We start from the raw sequence: 18,090 nt of genomic DNA, 5'->3' as shown, positions 1-18,090 counted from the left end.
GTGAGTCCTTCCTTCCTATTTATTTACCTTCTAGATGCTAGAGGCTAAGTGTTAGAGGCTAAGTGTTAGAGGCTAAGTGTTAAAGGCAACACAATACGAACAACACAACACAATACGAACAACTCAACACAATATGAACAACACAATATGAACAACACAACACAATACGAACAACACAACACAATACGAACAACACAACACAATACGAACAACACAACACATTACGAACAACACAACACAATACGAACAACACAACGATACTGCACTGAACAACACGATACCGCACTGAGAAACACGATACCGCACTGAACAACACGATACCGCACTGAACAACACCATGCCGCACTGAACACCATCCCGCACTGAACAACACCATGCCGCACTAAACAACACCATGCCGCACTGAACAACACCATGCCTCACTGAACGACACCATGCCGCACTGAAAGACACCATGCCGCACTGAACGACACCATGCCGCACTGAAAGACACCATCCCGCACTGAACACCATGCCGCACTGAACAACACCATCCTGCACTGAACAACACCATCCCGCACTGAACAACACCATGCCGCACTGAACAACATTATGCCGCACTGAACAACATTATGCCTCACTGAACATTATGCCGCACTGAACAACACCATGCCGCACTGAACAACACCATGCCGCACTGAACAACACCATGCCGCACTGAACAACACCATGCCGCACTGAACAACACCATGCCGCACTGAACAACACCATGCCGCACTGAACAACATTATGCCGCACTGAACAACACCATGCCGCACTGAACAACACCATCCTGCACTGAACAACACCATTCCGCATTGAACACCATGCCGCACTGAACAACACCATCCCGCACTGAACAACACCATCCCGCACTGAACAACATTATGCCGCACTGAACAACATTATGCCGCACTGAACAACACCATGCCGCACTGAACAACACCATGCCGCACTGAACAACATTATAACGCACTGAACAACACCATCCCGCACTGAACAACACCATGGCGCACTAAACAACATTATGCCGCACTGAACAACATTATGCCGAAATGAACAACACCATGCCGCACTAAACAACACCATGCCGCACTGAACAACACCATGCCGCACTGAACAACACCATGCCGCACTGAACAACACCATGCCGCACTGAACAACACCATGCCGCACTGAACAACACCATGCCGCACTGAACAACACCATTCCGCACTGAACAACACCATGCCGCACTGAACAACATTATGCTGCACTGAACAACACCATGCCGCACTGAACAACAACATGCCGCACTGAAAAACATTATGCCGCACTGAACAACACCATGCCGCACTGAACAACACCATCCCGAACTGAACAACACCATGCCGCATTGAACAACACCATGCCGCACTGAACAACACCATCCTGCACTGAACAACACCATCCCGCACTGAACAACACCATGCCGCACTGAACAACACCATGCCGCACTGAACAACACCATGCCGCAATGAACAACATTATGCCGCACTGAACAACATTATGCCGCACTGAACAACATTATGCCGCACTGAACAACATTATGCCGCACTGAACAACATTATGCCGCACTGAACAACATTATGCCGCACTGAACAACATTATGCCGCACTGAACAACACCATGCCGCACTGAACAACACCATGCCGCACTGAACAACACCATGCCGCACTGAACAACACCATGCCGCACTGAACAACACGATCCCGCATTGAACAACACCATGCCGCACTGAACAACACCATCCTGCACTGAACAACACCATCCCGCACTGAACAACACCATGCCGCACTGAACAACATTATGGCGCACTGAACAACATTATGCCGCACTGAACAACACCATGCCACACTGAACAACACCATGCCGCACTGAACAACACCATGCCGCACTGAACAACACCATGCCGCACTGAACAACACCATCCCGCACTGAACAACACCATGCCGCACTGAGCAACACCATGCCGCACTGAACAACACCATCCCGCACTGAACAACACCATGCCGCACTGAACAACACCATTCCGCACTGAACAACACCATGCCGCACTGAACAACATTACGCTGCACTGAACAACACCATGCCGCACTGAACAACACCATGCCGCACTGAACAACACCATGCCGCATTGAACAACACCATGCCGCATTGAACAACACCATGCCGCACTGAACAACACCATCCTGCACTGAACAACACCATGCCGCATTGAACAACACCATGCCGCACTGAACAACACCATCCTGCACTGAACAACACCATCCCGCACTGAACAACACCATCCCGCATTGAACAACACCATCCTGCACTGAACAACACCATGCCGCACTGAACAACACCATGCCGCACTGAACAACACCATTCCGCACTGAACAACACCATGCCGCACTGAACAACACCATCCTGCACTGAACAACACCATCCCGCACTGAACAACACCATGCCGCATTGAACAACACCATCCTGCACTGAACAACACCATCCTGCACTGAACAACACCATGCCGCACTGAACAACACCATGCCGCACTGAACAACACCATGCCGCACTGAACAACACCATGCCGCACTGAACAACATTATGCCGCACTGAACAACATTATGTCGCACTGAACAACACCATGCCGCACTGAACAACACCATGCTGCACTGAACAACATTATGCCGCACTGAAAAACACCATGCCGCACTGAACAACACCATCCCGCACTGAACAACACCATGCCGCATTGAACAACACCATGCCGCACTGAACAACACCATGCTGCACTGAACAACACCATGCTGCACTGAACAACACGATCCTGCATTGAACAACACCATGCCGCACTGAACAACACCATCCTGCACTGAACAACACCATCCTGCACTGAACAACACCACCCCGTACTGAACAACACGATCCCGCATTGAACAACACCATCCCACACTGAACAACACCATGCCGCACTGAACAACACCATTCCGCACTGAACAACACCATGCCGCACTGAACAACACCATGCCGCATTGAACAACACCATGCCGCACTGAACAACACCATGCCGCATTGAACAACACCATGCCGCACTGAACAACACCATCCTGCACTGAACAACACCATCCCGCACTGAACAACACCATGCCGCATTGAACAACACCATGCCGCACTGAACAACACCATCCTGCACTGAACAACACCATTCCGCACTGAACAACACCATGCCGCACTGAACAACATTATGGCTTACTGAACAACATTATGCCGCACTGAACAACACCATGCCGCACTGAACAACACCATGCCGCACTGAACAACACCATGCCGCACTGAACAACATTATGCCGCACTGAACAACACCATGCCGCACTGAACAACACCATGCCGCACTGAACAACACCATGCCGCACTGAACAACACCATGCCGCACTGAACAACACAACGTCGCACTGAACAACACGACGCCGCACAGAACAACACGACGCCGCACAGAATAACACAATACCGCACAGAACAACACAATACCACACAAACAGTTTTAGATAATATTACGTCGCAGTCATGTCACGCGGACATGACGTCAATAGGCGGAACTCACGGCAAAATTATAATCCGTGGGCGTGGCTTGCAACAGGAAGTAGGAAAGCGGCAATTCTGGCAAACAAGACACAGCGGTTAGTAACACGATGACTTACAAGGCAAATATTTTTGTTTTCAGCTTGCAACTTGACCGTCTAGAGCGTACAAGGTAATTACAACTGTTTTTTTTTAGCCCTGAAAAGCGAGGGAGTGTGGCGTTTGGGAGGAATGTCGAACTCGGCGTCTGCTTCCAGCCACAGACGCCAAATTTCGACGATTATTTCGACTGGTCAACGGTTGTAAATTATTGCGTTGACTAAAAACTTTATTTAACTCTACTCTTAACTTTGCCGTTTCAGATATGCGGGTATTACACCGCGGAAATGACGTCAATAGGCTGAACTCTCGCCAAAATTCAAATCTGTGGGCGCAATGGCCTTGAGCGAGACACCGGATACAAACACGACGATTATCAACAGAAATATCTTTATTTTCTGCTTGCAAGTGGACCGTCTAGAGCGTACACGGTAAGTACAACTCATTGTGTTTAAAAAGATTTACGTTTGTGTAGTTTGCGTTGCGTTGTATCTGTGAATGTTGGTTGAGGCTAAATGTTAATGTTTAATTTCATTCCTTTAGGTTCCACGGTGTTTGTTGGCTGTATGTTTTCCACTGCAAGAAGAGGCTCGTATCATTGACCAGCAGGAGCTACAATGGTGAGTACCCCTTTCGTCTTCCATTTATGTTAAACACTTCTTATTTCATGTCTAACAGTACTCGATTTAACAAATAACCATAAATAAATACAGTGTGGGCAGTCACGTTAACATATGTGATTATCCTGCCTAATATGTCTATCACAAATATGTCACTAATCACTAATATGTTTATTTGTTTATCACAACACCTTTGGACCTTCAGCAATCGATTATTTCCCTTCATCTACATAGAGACAGAACGATGGTGTCTTAAACATCTCATTCATTTCACCAAATAACTTCACGCAGGTGGATAACGGCCGTCTCGGTCACGCTATGTTGCGTGATGCAGTTTTGAAGAACCAAATGCATTTATTCAATGAATAAGTCAAGCTAGTTCTATGTTTATGATGTTGTAAGTTACGGTACCGATTGAAGTTGAGTTCGAAGCCAGTGGAAAACAGCGCTGCGTTTGTGCTCTCCAGGTACAAATGTTGTGATCTCTGACTGACGACCGGGCGAGACTCGAGTAAGAGATGTCCAAACGAGCTCCGGCAGGGCGGGCCAAGGCGGAGCGAACGGACGCCCTTCAGGCCGCCAATGACGAGCTGAGAACCAAACTGATGGACGTCCAGTTAGAACTTCAGCAGGAGAAGAACAAGGTGAAAACCTCAACAGACAGACACTGCCTGCCTCCCTGCCTGCCTCCCTCCCTCCCAGTTTTCCCGATGTAGATTAGACATGCGTGTGCCATGACTGTGTCAGCCTACATCAACAAATGCACCGAGGACGTCAGCACCACTAAGAATATCATCACCCGGGGCAACCAACGACCCTGGATGACTGAGGAGGTACGTCAAACGCTACGAGCGCGGAACTCTGCCTTCAAGTCTGGCGACAAGGAGACACTGAGGACAGCGAGAGCCAACTTGAACCGTGCCATCAGGATAGCGAAGCGAGACCGCAGTCGAAAATTTCAGGATCGTTTCCACGACGTCAAAAACATCAGGAGTATGTGGCAAGGCATACGGGCGATTACAGACGACAACTCACCCTCCCCCCCCCCGGTGGGTGTAGTTGATGCTGACTTTCTAAATGGTCTAAATAACTTCTTTGGGAGGTTCGAGGCACTAAACGGCACTCCAGCAGTTAAAACTGTCCCCCATCAGGAAGAGGAGGTACTCTGCCTTGACTCCGCCGATGTGTTGAAGACCCTGAGGAGAGTCAACCCCTGTAAGGCCCCTGGCCCGGACAACATTCCTGGGCGTGTGTTCAGGGAATGTGCAAGTCATCTGGCTGGGGTCATCACAGACATTTTTAACACCTCGCTGGGCCAAGCCACAGTGCCGGCGTGCTTTAAGACTGCCTCCATCATTCCGGTGCCGAAGAAACCTCAAATCACCTCATTTAATGATTACCGGCCTGTTGCACTGACTCCGGTTATGATGAAGTGCTTCGAAAGGCTGCTTAAAGGTCACATCGTTTCCAGACTCCCCCTATTATTTGACCCGTTCCAGTTTGCCGACCGGCAAAACCGCTCCACTCAGGAAGCCATCTCCTCCGTTCTTCACCTGAGCCTGGCTCACCTGGAGGAGAAGAACACCCATGTGCGGAGGCTGTTCCTGGACTTCAGCTCAGCGTTTAACACCATCATCCCACAGCATCTGGTAGGAAAATTGGAACACCTGGGCTTCAACACCCCCCTTCGCAACTGGCTGCTAGACTTCCTCACCAACAGACCTCAGTCAGTCCGGGTCGGACAGAACACCTCTGATGTCATCACCCTCAGCACAGGCTCCCTTCAGGGCTGCGTCCTGAGCCCCCTGCTGTGCACCCTGATGACACACGACTGCGTCCTCAGGTTCACCACCAATCACATCGTGAAGTCAGCAGACGACACAACGGTGGTGGGGCTCATCAGAGACAACAACGACCTGGACTACAGAGAGGAGGTGGAGCAGCTGGTGGGCTGGTGCAGAGAAAACAGCCTGATCCTGAATGAGGAGAAGATGAAGGAGATCATCGTCGACTTCAGGAAAAAACAGCCTCACCACGCTCCACTGATCATCAACAGCTCAGCTGTGGAGGTGGTCAGCAGCACCAAATTCCTGGGGGTCCACATCACAGAAGACCTCACCTGGACTATGAACACTACGGCACTGGTCAAGAGGGCACAGAAGCGCTTGTACTTCCTGCGGAGGATGAGGAGAGCCCACCTGCCCCCACCCATCATGAGAACGTTCTACAGGAGCACCATAGAGAGCATTCTGACAAGCTGTCTCTCTGTGTGGTGTGGAGGCTGCACCGCCTCCGATTGGAAGAACGTGAGGAGAGTGGTGAGGACAGCAGAGAGGATCATAGGGGCTCCTCTTCCCTCCATTCAGGACATTTCATCATTTCATTCATCTTTATACTTATTTTTAATATATATATATATATATATATATATATATAGTATATGTATATATATATATATATATTTTCATAGGATATGTTACTTCTATTCAACTGCAATATCACTACTTTGTTGTAAGACGTATGCAACGGAATTTCGTTTTGTATGCACCATGTGCAGACAAGATGACAATAAAGTTTGTCTAAGTCTAAGTCTAAGTCATGTCAGGTCAGCTGTCTGGAGAGAGAGAGAAGTCAGGACCTGCGGGCGGAGCACCACCGTGCCACCGCCGCCATGACGGAACTCAAAAGCAAACTCCATGAGGAGAAGCAGAAAGAGTTAGCCATTACCAGGGAGACATTACTGCGGCAGCATGAAATGGAGCTGATGAGAGTGATCAAAATCAAAGATGGAGAGATCCAGCGACTGAATGCCTTGGTCCTCAGCCTGAGGGACGGCTCCATGGACAAGGTGATCCGCTCTATCCGTGTCTGACTATCCGCACGCCACGTCGGGCTTCGATGCGGCCGCTACCGTATTGTGTAGCTTGTCCCCAGTAAGCGTCGCGGCGCTCCGTTGCGGTCTCAACGGCCCGGTGTGGCGCAATGTCTGCTCAGGTGAGGAGGGGGGGCGCTTTGCTGGCGGAGGTGGAGGAGACGCGGCGGTGTCGGGAGACCGAGCGGTGTCGCCTCCACCAGGAGCGCGGAAGAAGCCCTGGCAGCGGCCCAGCAGGCCTGGCAGTCCCGAGCGGCCGAGCTCCGATCGGCTCATCACCAGCATCGGGAGGAGATGAGCCGAACCAAGAGAGACTGCGAGAGGGAGATCCGCCGACTGGTAGGACTGATCAGATGCGCGGTGCGTGGCTATGTTCCCAATTTCGTTGTATACCTGCAGTGCAATGACACCTAAGGCATTCTATTCTATTCTATTTCACAAGAAGAAAATGTCCGGTTGCTCGCTTCGCTTTTGTCACAGCAAAGGTGTTCTAGTCGATTCAAGAAAAAAATTGGCCGGTTGCTCTCTTTGTTTTTGTCACAATTCTGGCAAATGAGTTTGCCCGCCTGCCTGAGCGCTCCCCGTTTGTACATCCAGACGGATGAGATCAAGCTGAAAGACAGAGCGGTTAGTGTTTTGGATGAAGCCCTGGGGCCGGCCACGTCCACCGCCTTCAGCTGCAGACTCAGGCTGCCGAGCAGCAGATCGCTGCCCTGAGGGATTCCCAAAGGGCGGGCCTAAACTACCCTGGAAGTGGGGTCAACGCCGCTACTAGCAATCCTCTTCATTGCATAAGCCACCTCATCACACACTTGCAGTACGCATGACTTAGTTCGTTGCTGGAGGAAGGTAGCACAAAAACAGTTTTGAACTTTGAACGAGTGCTTGTGTGTGTGTGTTGCGGGGCGTTTTCAGTCTCAGGAGGCTCGGGACACGCGACGGTTTCATCTGAAAATCGCTGAGCTCAGCGCAGTCATCAGGAAACTGGAGGATCGAAACGCCCTGCTTTCTGAAGAGCGCAATGAACTGGTAATTTATTGACGGCACGCTTGAAGGTTTGCGCTACGTTTGATGCGCGCCATCCAGCGAGGCACCCATTGCGCTTGCTTATTAGTTGAGCGGCGCGGCGAGTCGGTTGCCTGGTAGATGTCTTTTATTGGGAGCCAAAGCCACGATTCCGTTCAAACCGATGCAAAAGGAATGGATACGTTCTGGCCCGCGTGTTGTGCGTCTTTCACATCCCGCACTTCATGCTTGCAGCTAAAGCGACTGAGAGAAACAGAAAGCCAGTTTCTGCCACTCCTGTACAAAAACAAACGCCTGAGCAGGAAGAATGAAGAACTCTCGCTGGTGCTGTGTCGCCTTGAAAACAAAGTGCGCTTTGTCACCCAGGAGAACGAGGAGATGGCAAGCTTGGTAAGTCGACGCGGACAACGGCGGCGTGCCAACAGAGTCCACTGCATTTGTGTTCCACAGAGAAGGCCTAGTTCGCTCAATGACCTGGACCGCGGTTGCGGCCAGCAGGACGGTGAAATGGAGTTCCTTCAAGTTGTGGAGCAGCGGCACATCATCGACGACTTGTCCAAGGTCTTCAGGCAGGCGACTCGGTGCACGTACGGCAGCGCCGCGCTCGCTCGCTGTCGCCAGGAAACCTTTTCCGTCCAAAGCTTGGCCGGCGGCCGCCATCCAAAAAATTGGCCCCTTAAATTCCGACCTTTCAAGCAGGAGCATTGTGCGCACGCGTTTGAACACGCTTTAGACTTGTTTTGCCGTTTTCAGCAGCTCAAAGCTCCCGTTTTGTCAGCGCCTTTGCCACTCGCTGTGCGCTGAAAACGACGGACTTGCCCGGCTGCTCAGCCCGTCAACCATGAGCCGCGAGCGCGACGTCATTGTCCGTAGGCAGCTAGTGGCAAAATGCACCCTGTTAGAGTTGCGCTCGCTCCAACTTATTTTGCAAGAACCACACGGGAGACAAGTAAGTTCTTTTGGACACCTGCAGGTGGAGAGTCCATCCGTTGTACGAATGAAGTCTGACTCTCGGCTCCTGCACGAGCATTTTAATTAAGAGAAACAGGGTGGGTGTAAGAGTGGATTGAATAGAGGAAGCCCTTGACCTCTAGTCAAAACATAGCAAGGGGTGTTTTACGACTTTGTGTAGGAAGGGATAAGCGATAGGGATAAATAAGGGATAAATAATATTATTTATTACAGGTCGCAGTCAAAGTCAAAGCAACACAATGATACGATAAAGATAATCTGGAAAACCCTGACACACCCTGTAGTTGTCACTTTTGGAAAAGACGAGCGTCCCTCCAATCATCGCCGGTGACGTGTTTTTCAGGCTCTGGAGACAGGAGCTCATGTCAGAAATGTCATTGTGAGTCGCGTTTGTTTCTGCGCCGGAGCCGTTCGTTCCCTTTGCATCCAAAGAATCTCAAAGGCGGATTATTTGTGTCGACAGGAGAGAGATTTGCTGCTACGATACCGACGTCGAGAATCTCTGAGGAGGAACAAAGCGTGAGGTCCTGCAAGGTGAGTCTGTTTGTTTGCGGCTGCTTGGTGTTGCGCAAGATGAAATGGCCTTTTTCTCGCTATCGTTCCTCTCGTCGATTCATCGTGAGGTGTCGCTTCAGTTTGTTCAGAGAGATGTTTGCTTCCGCGCCCGCAGGTCATCGAAACATTTTACGGCTACGACGAAGACGTGTTGGTGGACTCGGACGGATCGTCCTTGTCTTTTCACACCGACAGAACCCCCGACACGGAACCCGAAGAGGTAGCCCGCCATTTCTGCCAGCGTATTGGCACCAAACATTCCTCTTCAGCCTGGAATCGGACTCGTCTTTGCGTCGCGGGTGCTTTGTCGCCGGTCTGACTGATTCTGGTACTAGTGCTGTGTTGCATTGGTGTGTGCATGAAGAGGCGGAGCTTCGCTACCGCCAGCTGACGCAAGAATATCAAGCGCTGCAACGAGCCTACGCTCTGCTAGCCCAGACCAGCGAAGGGGACTACGACGCCGAGAAGGAGATCAAGGTGGCGCCCCTTCCCGCAACCCCCGGCCGGGTCGCAGCCTCCCCGTTCTCACCCAGCCTCGGGTGTTCTCTGGTCTGAAAGGAGGAGGAGGAGCCTCCCTCCTCCTCCTTTCAGACCAGAGAAAAGCTGATGGTAGAAATGGGTCACTATCAAAGCAGAGTAGCAGATCTGGAGTCAGCGCTGAAGCAACAAGGACAGGTAAGCTCATCAATGAGCACACCTTTTTCTCAGACAAAATAGCTACATTCTTCAGTCACTCATCCGTCTGGCATTACTGGACCAACCCCCCCCCCCGCGAACGTGGCTGGGAAAATGCGGAGAAAAGCAAATGTCATTTTCCAGTCAACCAAAGAATTTGTGGATGAAAATGACACAACATTCCAAAGCTGTCCACGCGTTTGTCTCTTCTAGAATGTCAAGTGGGTGGAGGAGAAGCAGCTGCTGCGTCAGAGCAATCAGCAGTTGGCCGAAAAGGTGACGGAAAGAAAGGCGCTGGGCGGAGTCGCTTGGCGTCACACCTGTCGGGAAGCCCCGCAGATGAGGTCTGACTGTCTTTTCAGGTCAGGCGGATGGAGGCGGAAGAAGCACGTCTGAAAGAGCACATCCAGGATATCCGAGACCAAAACGAACTGCTTGAGTTCCGCATCCTGGAGCTGGAGGTGGGAAGACTCGCACAAGCGTGTTGAGGCCAGAGATGTGACGGACGGACGGACGGACGGACGGACGGACGGATGCATGCCTCTGCCTTTCAGGAGAGGGAGTGGCGCTCCCCCGTCTTGAAGTTTCTGCAAGTCCGTTTCCCAGACGGCCTCAGCCCTTTGCAGATCTACTGCGAGGCCGAGGGCGTGAGCGTACGTAAGGCGTCCCTCGCAACCCTAACCTTAACCCGAGGTCCCAGAACACCTTACATTGCTCCTTGCGCCTTTCCCCCGGACATCGTCATCAGTGATCTGATGAAGAAGCTGGACATCCTGGGCTATAACGCCGTAAGTGTATGTCGAACTCCTTATGTTTGCACTCCACGAGACTCGGCGGCTCAAATGTGACTTTTGGAAGGCTTTGCGCTGAAAGAAGCTTGTTGACGCTGTGCCTTTGGGCTCTTGCAGAATCTCACCAACGAGGAGCAGGTGGTCGTGATTCACGCCAGGACCCTTCTCACCCTAGCCGAGAAGGTAACGCGCACGTCCACGCACGCTCTCGCATTCTGCTTATGTGACAGCAGCCTTTCCTCAGTGGTTAGAATACATCAAAGTGACCAAGTCAGCACTTCAACAGAAGATGTTGGACATTGAAAGTGAGAAGGTAGACAGACACGCGACATCAGCCAAGGGGAACTCCGGCAATGTGCCCCAACAATTCTGACCTTGAGCTGTGCTAGGATATGTTCTGCAAGCAGAAGGGCTACCTGGATGAAGAGTTGGACTTCAGGAAGTGTTCCATGGACCAGGCTCATAAGGTAAGCCGCCCTCAAATCTCCCGCCGGACCACTGATGGACGAGGATTGCGGCCCAGAGGATCCTGGAGCTGGAGGCCATGTTGTACGAGGCGCTACCGCAGCGGGACTGCCCCGCCACGGACGGCGAAAAAGCCAGCCACGCTGGCGTGAATGACGTGCTGACGGCGGATCAGAGAGAAGAGCTTAGGAGCGCCGTGGACCAATGGAAGCGAGCCCTGATGTGCGAGTTGAGGGAGCGCGACGCTTGCATCCTCCAAGAGAGAATGGATCTGCTGCACAGCGCGCAACAGGTAAGGGCCCAAAGCCAGCCCGGCACTTACTTGCACGCTTACTGGCTTTTGAATGCCACTTTCCATTTGTCCGTCCTAGAGGAACAAAGAGCTGAAAGAATTCATCGAAGCTCAGAAGAGACAAATCAAACAATTGGAGGAGAAGTTTCTGTTTCTCTTTCTATTCTTCTCCTTGGCCTTCATTCTGTGGCCCTAACACCAGCTGGTGAGTGAGCTCCAGCGGCACCGCACTCGACACCTCCGATACACTGCCAGCCGGTCTCAGACGTTGGCAGACGCTCCGATGCCAACGTATACCCCCCGCCACGGTGACAGAGGCACCGCGTCACACCGGCGCTCATCCAATCAGAAGGCAGGAAAAGCAAATTCACATGCAGGGCACTTTTGAACCAGAAGAGAGCGCCACAAAAAACGGTTGTTGCCCCAAACGCGCACTAAAAAGGGTCAGAATAACAAGAGTCCCACTGGCCAGCCGGGGCCACCCGTCCAGCTGTTTCTTCAGGGGGGAAAAAAATTGGAGTCACCGGTGAGTACATTTTGCATTTAGCTCTGCTTTTCTGCTTCTGTCTTCAAGTGTGTGGCATCCTGCGATCAAAGATTCAGCCAACCCCAAAGCGGTTGACCTCAACGTCCCACCACCATGCCTACCAGAGCAGGTGACGTGATGCTTTGGACATCCTTCCGTCTCAGATGCCCAAAAGTACTCTTTGCCACATCTGCGGCAATACGGTGTCTTTTCAAAGGTGCAAATAAATCCAGCGTGGGCGGAACACGCACGTCTTCGGTTTTTCCCGCTTTGTTTGTGTGACAGCTGTTGTGAAAATTTTATACAAATAAAGTTGTATAGTACAGGTTTGGCCAAGCCGCAACTCCCGAACCGCATGCGGCTCTTTTATGTTCATATCAACATTTGTGTGTGTGTGGGGGGTTGTGCGTGTTGGCTTCACTTGAGTTCAATTTGGTATTTTGGTCAAAAGCGCATGTGGTGAAATTCCACAAAGTAGGATGGGCAAACACATTTCTTTAAACTATGAGTGTCAATTGGGCTCTCGAAATGGCAGGGAAAAGATGCACAGCAAAACGAAAATACGTAGATGAACACAGGACGTTTTAATCAGAGTGGGAAAGTTTCTATTTTTTGTTGAACGTGATGGCAAACCATTCTGCCTGATATGTCAGACCTCAGCGCATTTCAAAGATTCAAATCTTCAGCGCCATGCGCTTCAGCTCACTCCATGCTAACATTGATCAGGCGTCGAACCCGCAACATCATGCTTAAGAGGTGGCCATGCTAACCAGTGCGCCATTATGTCAACGCATAATAACTAAGTCTACTGATCAAAACAGCGGTTACTATATGACGTCACTACGTCGTGGTCACGTGACGCAGACAAGACGTCAATGGACGTGGGCAGAGTTAACTTGTTTAAAAGGGAGTGGGCAGAAGAAATATTTAATTTATTTAAATCTATTTTGAGTGCACACCATTATGCCAATGCATAACAACTGTAAATCTACTAAACAAAACAGCGGTTGCTATATGACATCTGCCACGTCGTGGTCACGTGACATACGTGACGTCGATGGGCGTAACTTTCGCCGGAATTCAAATCCGCGGGGAGAGTTAACTTGTTTAAAAGAGAGTGGGCAGAAGAATTATTTAATTTATTTAAATCTATTTGGTGTGTGCGCCATTATGTCAATGCATAACAACTGTAAGTCTACTAAACAAAACAGCGGTTGCTATATGACGTCTGCCACGTCGTGGTCACGTGACGCGGACGTGACGTCGACGCCTACTTTACATCCCACCGATCACAGGACCCCTCGGCTGCATAACCGTGCCCCCTTCCCAACCAATCGGATTTGCTATACGCGAAAACGACGCCAATGGAAAGAGCTTCCGCCCAAATTTAAATCCGTGGGCGTGGCTCGCAGCAGGAAGTAGGAAAATGGCGGCGATGTTGACAAAGACACAGCGGATGGTAACATACGACTAACAAGAGAAATATTTTTATTTTCTGCTTGCAACTGGACCGTCCAGAGCGTACACGGTAAGTACAACTCATCGTTTTTAAAAAGAAGTACTTTTGTTGCCCTGAAAAGCGAGTGAGCGTGGCGTTTGTGGGGGACGTCGAATTTCGACGATTCTTTCTGGTCAACGGTTGTAAATGATTGTGTTGATTAAAAAAGAAAACTTGATGTAACTCTACTTTTAACTGCCGTTTCAGATAGATTTGGAATTGCATCACATCCAATTTTGCCTAGAGCGTACACGGTAAGTAACACTCGTTGTGTTTAAGGAGATTTACGTTTGTAATAGCAGAAGTGTAGCCGCGTTGCGTTGTACGTGTGAATGTTGGTCCAGGCGAAATGTTAATGTTTAATTTCATTCCTGTAGGTTCCACGGTGTTTGTTGGCTGCAAGTTTTCCACTGCAAGAAGAGGCTCATATCATTGACCAGGAGCGAGCTACAATGGTGAGTAGCCATAACATTTATGTTAAACACTTCCTATTTCATGTCTAACAGTACTTGATTTAACAAATAACCATAAATAAATACAGTGTGGGCACTGAAGTTAACATATGTGATTATACTGCCTAATCTGTCACCGAGTAGATTGTTGCAAAGTAATATAAGATCCAAAGTTGTAATTCAGAATAGTTTTCAAAAGAAGGCCATTAGAATTATATACAAGTCTGATTACCCTGAACAAGCTATTAATTAAATCACAAATTCTTCAATTCAAAGATTTGGTAGATTATCAGACAAATAATGTCTAACAGTAATTGATTTAACACATCACGATAAGTAGATTGAGTGTGGGCACTCTCAAATTAACATATATGATTATACTGCCTAATCTGTTACAGAGTATGTTGTTGCCAAGTAATGTAGAATAGATCCAAAGTAGTAATCCAGAATAGTTTTGAAGAGGCCATTAGAATAATAAACAAATCTGATTACCTTGAACATAATAACAAGCTAAGTGTTTAATATGTCCTATGAAGTCGAAATTGGGCACCGTCATGTGGTGAAATTTGGAATTGCATCACATCCAATTTTGCCTGGGAACAAACAGATTAAATAAATCTTAGTTTTGAATAAGCCACTCCTTCTCAAACAAGTAAACTCTGCCCATTTCGCGCAGTAGATGTTCTGTTAATATCTAGTATTTATACAAAGTCATAATTTAAATTGCTTTCAACCTTCATTCATCGGTTCAACCAACATTACTCGCTCTTACTACCAACTTGTATTGATTTAACTAAGCGTTTAATACTTCCTATCAGGTCTCAAGGCAAGATTTGGCAAAATACAGTTTCAGCAAATCCAATTTTGCCAGGGAACAAAAATAGATTAAATAAACTAAATAAGTCTTCTTCCCAATAAATAAATCAGAAAAGTCTGTCTTGTAACAAAGTCCTCTTCAAACAAGTAAAGTCTGCCCATTTTGTGCCGTAGATTTTGTGTCCATGCCTAGTATTTAAACAAAATCATAATTTAAACGACTTCTTGCCTTCATTCACTTTGGAAATTTGGAATTGCAGCAAATCGAATTTTGCCAGGGAACAAAAATAGATCAATTAAACTAAGTCTTCTTCCCATTAAATAAATTAAAAAAGTCTGTCTTGTAACCAGTCCTTTTCAAACAAGTAAAGTCTGCCCATTTTGTGCCGTTGATTTTGTGTTAATGCCTAGTATTTATACAAAATCATAATTTAAAGGACTTCATTCCTTCATTCACTTTGGAAATTTGGAATTGCAGCACATCAAATTTTGCCTGGGAAGAAAAGTAGATTAAATAAATTTAATAAGTCTTACTACTTCCCATTAAATAAATTAAATACGTCTTACTTGTTCCCACTCCTTTTCAAAACAGTAGTTTAAAACGAGGGCCCTTCACTCAACCTTTAACCCTATTTATTCACCTTCTAGGCTAAGTGTTAAAGGCTAAGTGTTAAAGGCTAAGTGTTAAAGGCTAAGTGTTAAAGGCTAAGTGTTAAAGGCTAAGTGTTAGAGGCTAAGTGCCAGAGGCTAGGCGCCAGAGGCGAGTTTTTGTGGGCTGAAGTTTTAGTGGGGTTAGTGTGAATACAATCCAAAAGAATACAACAGAATACAATACAATAGAATATAATACATAGATTAAATTCAATAGCTCTTACTACTTCCCATTAAATAAATTAAATACGTCTTACTTGTTCCCAATCCTTTTCAAAAAAGTAGTTTAAAACGAGGGCCCTTCACTCAACCTTTAACCTCAACCCCGCACGTCACATTGTGTTGTATCTGTGAATGTTGGTTGTGGCCAAATGATAGTTTTCTTTCATTCGTTTAGGTTCCACGGTGTTTGTTGGCTATGTTTTCCACTGTCAGAAGGATGAAAATACAAAGTACAACGCTTGGACGTGGGCGAAGACGTCACCGGTGAGTCCTTCCTTCCTATTTATTTACCTTCTAGATGCTAGAGGCTAAGTGTTAGAGGCTAAGTGTTAGAGGCTAAGTGTTAAAGGCAACACAATACGAACAACACAACACAATACGAACAACTCAACACAATATGAACAACACAATATGAACAACACAACACAATACGAACAACACAACACAATACGAACAACACAACACAATACGAACAACACAACACATTACGAACAACACAACACAATACGAACAACACAACGATACTGCACTGAACAACACGATACCGCACTGAGAAACACGATACCGCACTGAACAACACGATACCGCACTGAACAACACCATGCCGCACTGAACACCATGCCACACTGAACAACACCATCCCGCACTGAACAACACCATGCCGCACTAAACAACACCATGCCGCACTGAACAACACCATGCCTCACTGAACGACACCATGCCGCACTGAAAGACACCATGCCGCACTGAACGACACCATGCCGCACTGAAAGACACCATGCCGCACTGAAAGACACCATGCCGCACTGAACAACACCATCCTGCACTGAACAACACCATCCCGCACTGAACAACACCATCCCGCACTGAACAACACCATGCCGCACTGAACAACATTATGCCGCACTGAACAACATTATGCCGCACTGAACATTATGCCGCACTGAACAACACCATGCCGCACTGAACAACACCATGCCGCACTGAACAACACCATGCCGCACTGAACAACACCATGCCGCACTGAACAACACCATGCCGCACTGAACAACACCATGCCGCACTGAACAACACCATGCCGCACTGAACAACATTATGCCGCACTGAACAACACCATGCCGCACTGAACAACACCATCCTGCACTGAACAACACCATTCCGCATTGAACACCATGCCGCACTGAACAACACCATCCCGCACTGAACAACACCATCCCGCACTGAACAACATTATGCCGCACTGAACAACATTATGCCGCACTGAACAACACCATGCCGCACTGAACAACACCATGCCGCACTGAACAACACCATGCCGCACTGAACAACATTATAACGCACTGAACAACACCATCCCGCACTGAACAACACCATGCCGCACTAAACAACATTATGCCGCACTGAACAACATTATGCCGAAATGAACAACACCATGCCGCACTAAACAACACCATGCCGCACTGAACAACACCATGCCGCACTGAACAACACGATCCCGCATTGAACACCATCCCGCACTGAACAACACCATGCTGCACTGAACAACACCATGCCGCACTGAACAACACCATGCCGCACTGAACAACACCATGCCGCACTGAACAACACCATGCCGCACTGAACAACACCATGCCGCACTGAACAACACCATTCCGCACTGAACAACACCATGCCGCACTGAACAACATTATGCTGCACTGAACAACACCATGCCGCACTGAACAACAACATGCCGCACTGAAAAACATTATGCCGCACTGAAAAACATTATGCCGCACTGAACAACACCATGCCGCACTGAACAACACCATCCCGAACTGAACAACACCATGCCGCATTGAACAACACCATGCCGCACTGAACAACACCATCCTGCACTGAACAACACCATCCCGCACTGAACAACACCATGCCGCACTGAACACCATGCCACACTGAACAACACCATCCCGCACTGA

The 18,090-nt window shown here is 48.7% G+C and overlaps 1 long non-coding RNA gene across 1 annotated transcript; it reads left to right on the top strand.

The window, feature by feature from the left end:
- The first annotated feature begins 13,751 nt into the window (after nucleotides 1-13,751).
- Nucleotides 13,752-14,446, top strand: LOC137839957 (uncharacterized). The gene is made up of 3 exons (XR_011086347.1): nucleotides 13,752-14,021; nucleotides 14,199-14,245; nucleotides 14,369-14,446. It is a non-coding gene; the product is annotated as an uncharacterized lncRNA (long non-coding RNA).
- Nucleotides 14,447-18,090: the final 3,644 nt, after the last annotated feature.

Source organism: Syngnathus scovelli, unplaced genomic scaffold, assembly GCF_024217435.2.
Source record: "Syngnathus scovelli strain Florida unplaced genomic scaffold, RoL_Ssco_1.2 HiC_scaffold_28, whole genome shotgun sequence".
Lineage (NCBI taxonomy): Eukaryota > Metazoa > Chordata > Actinopteri > Syngnathiformes > Syngnathidae > Syngnathus > Syngnathus scovelli.
Note: the sequence above shows the minus strand (reverse complement) of the source record. Positions and strands in the feature narration are given on the sequence as shown.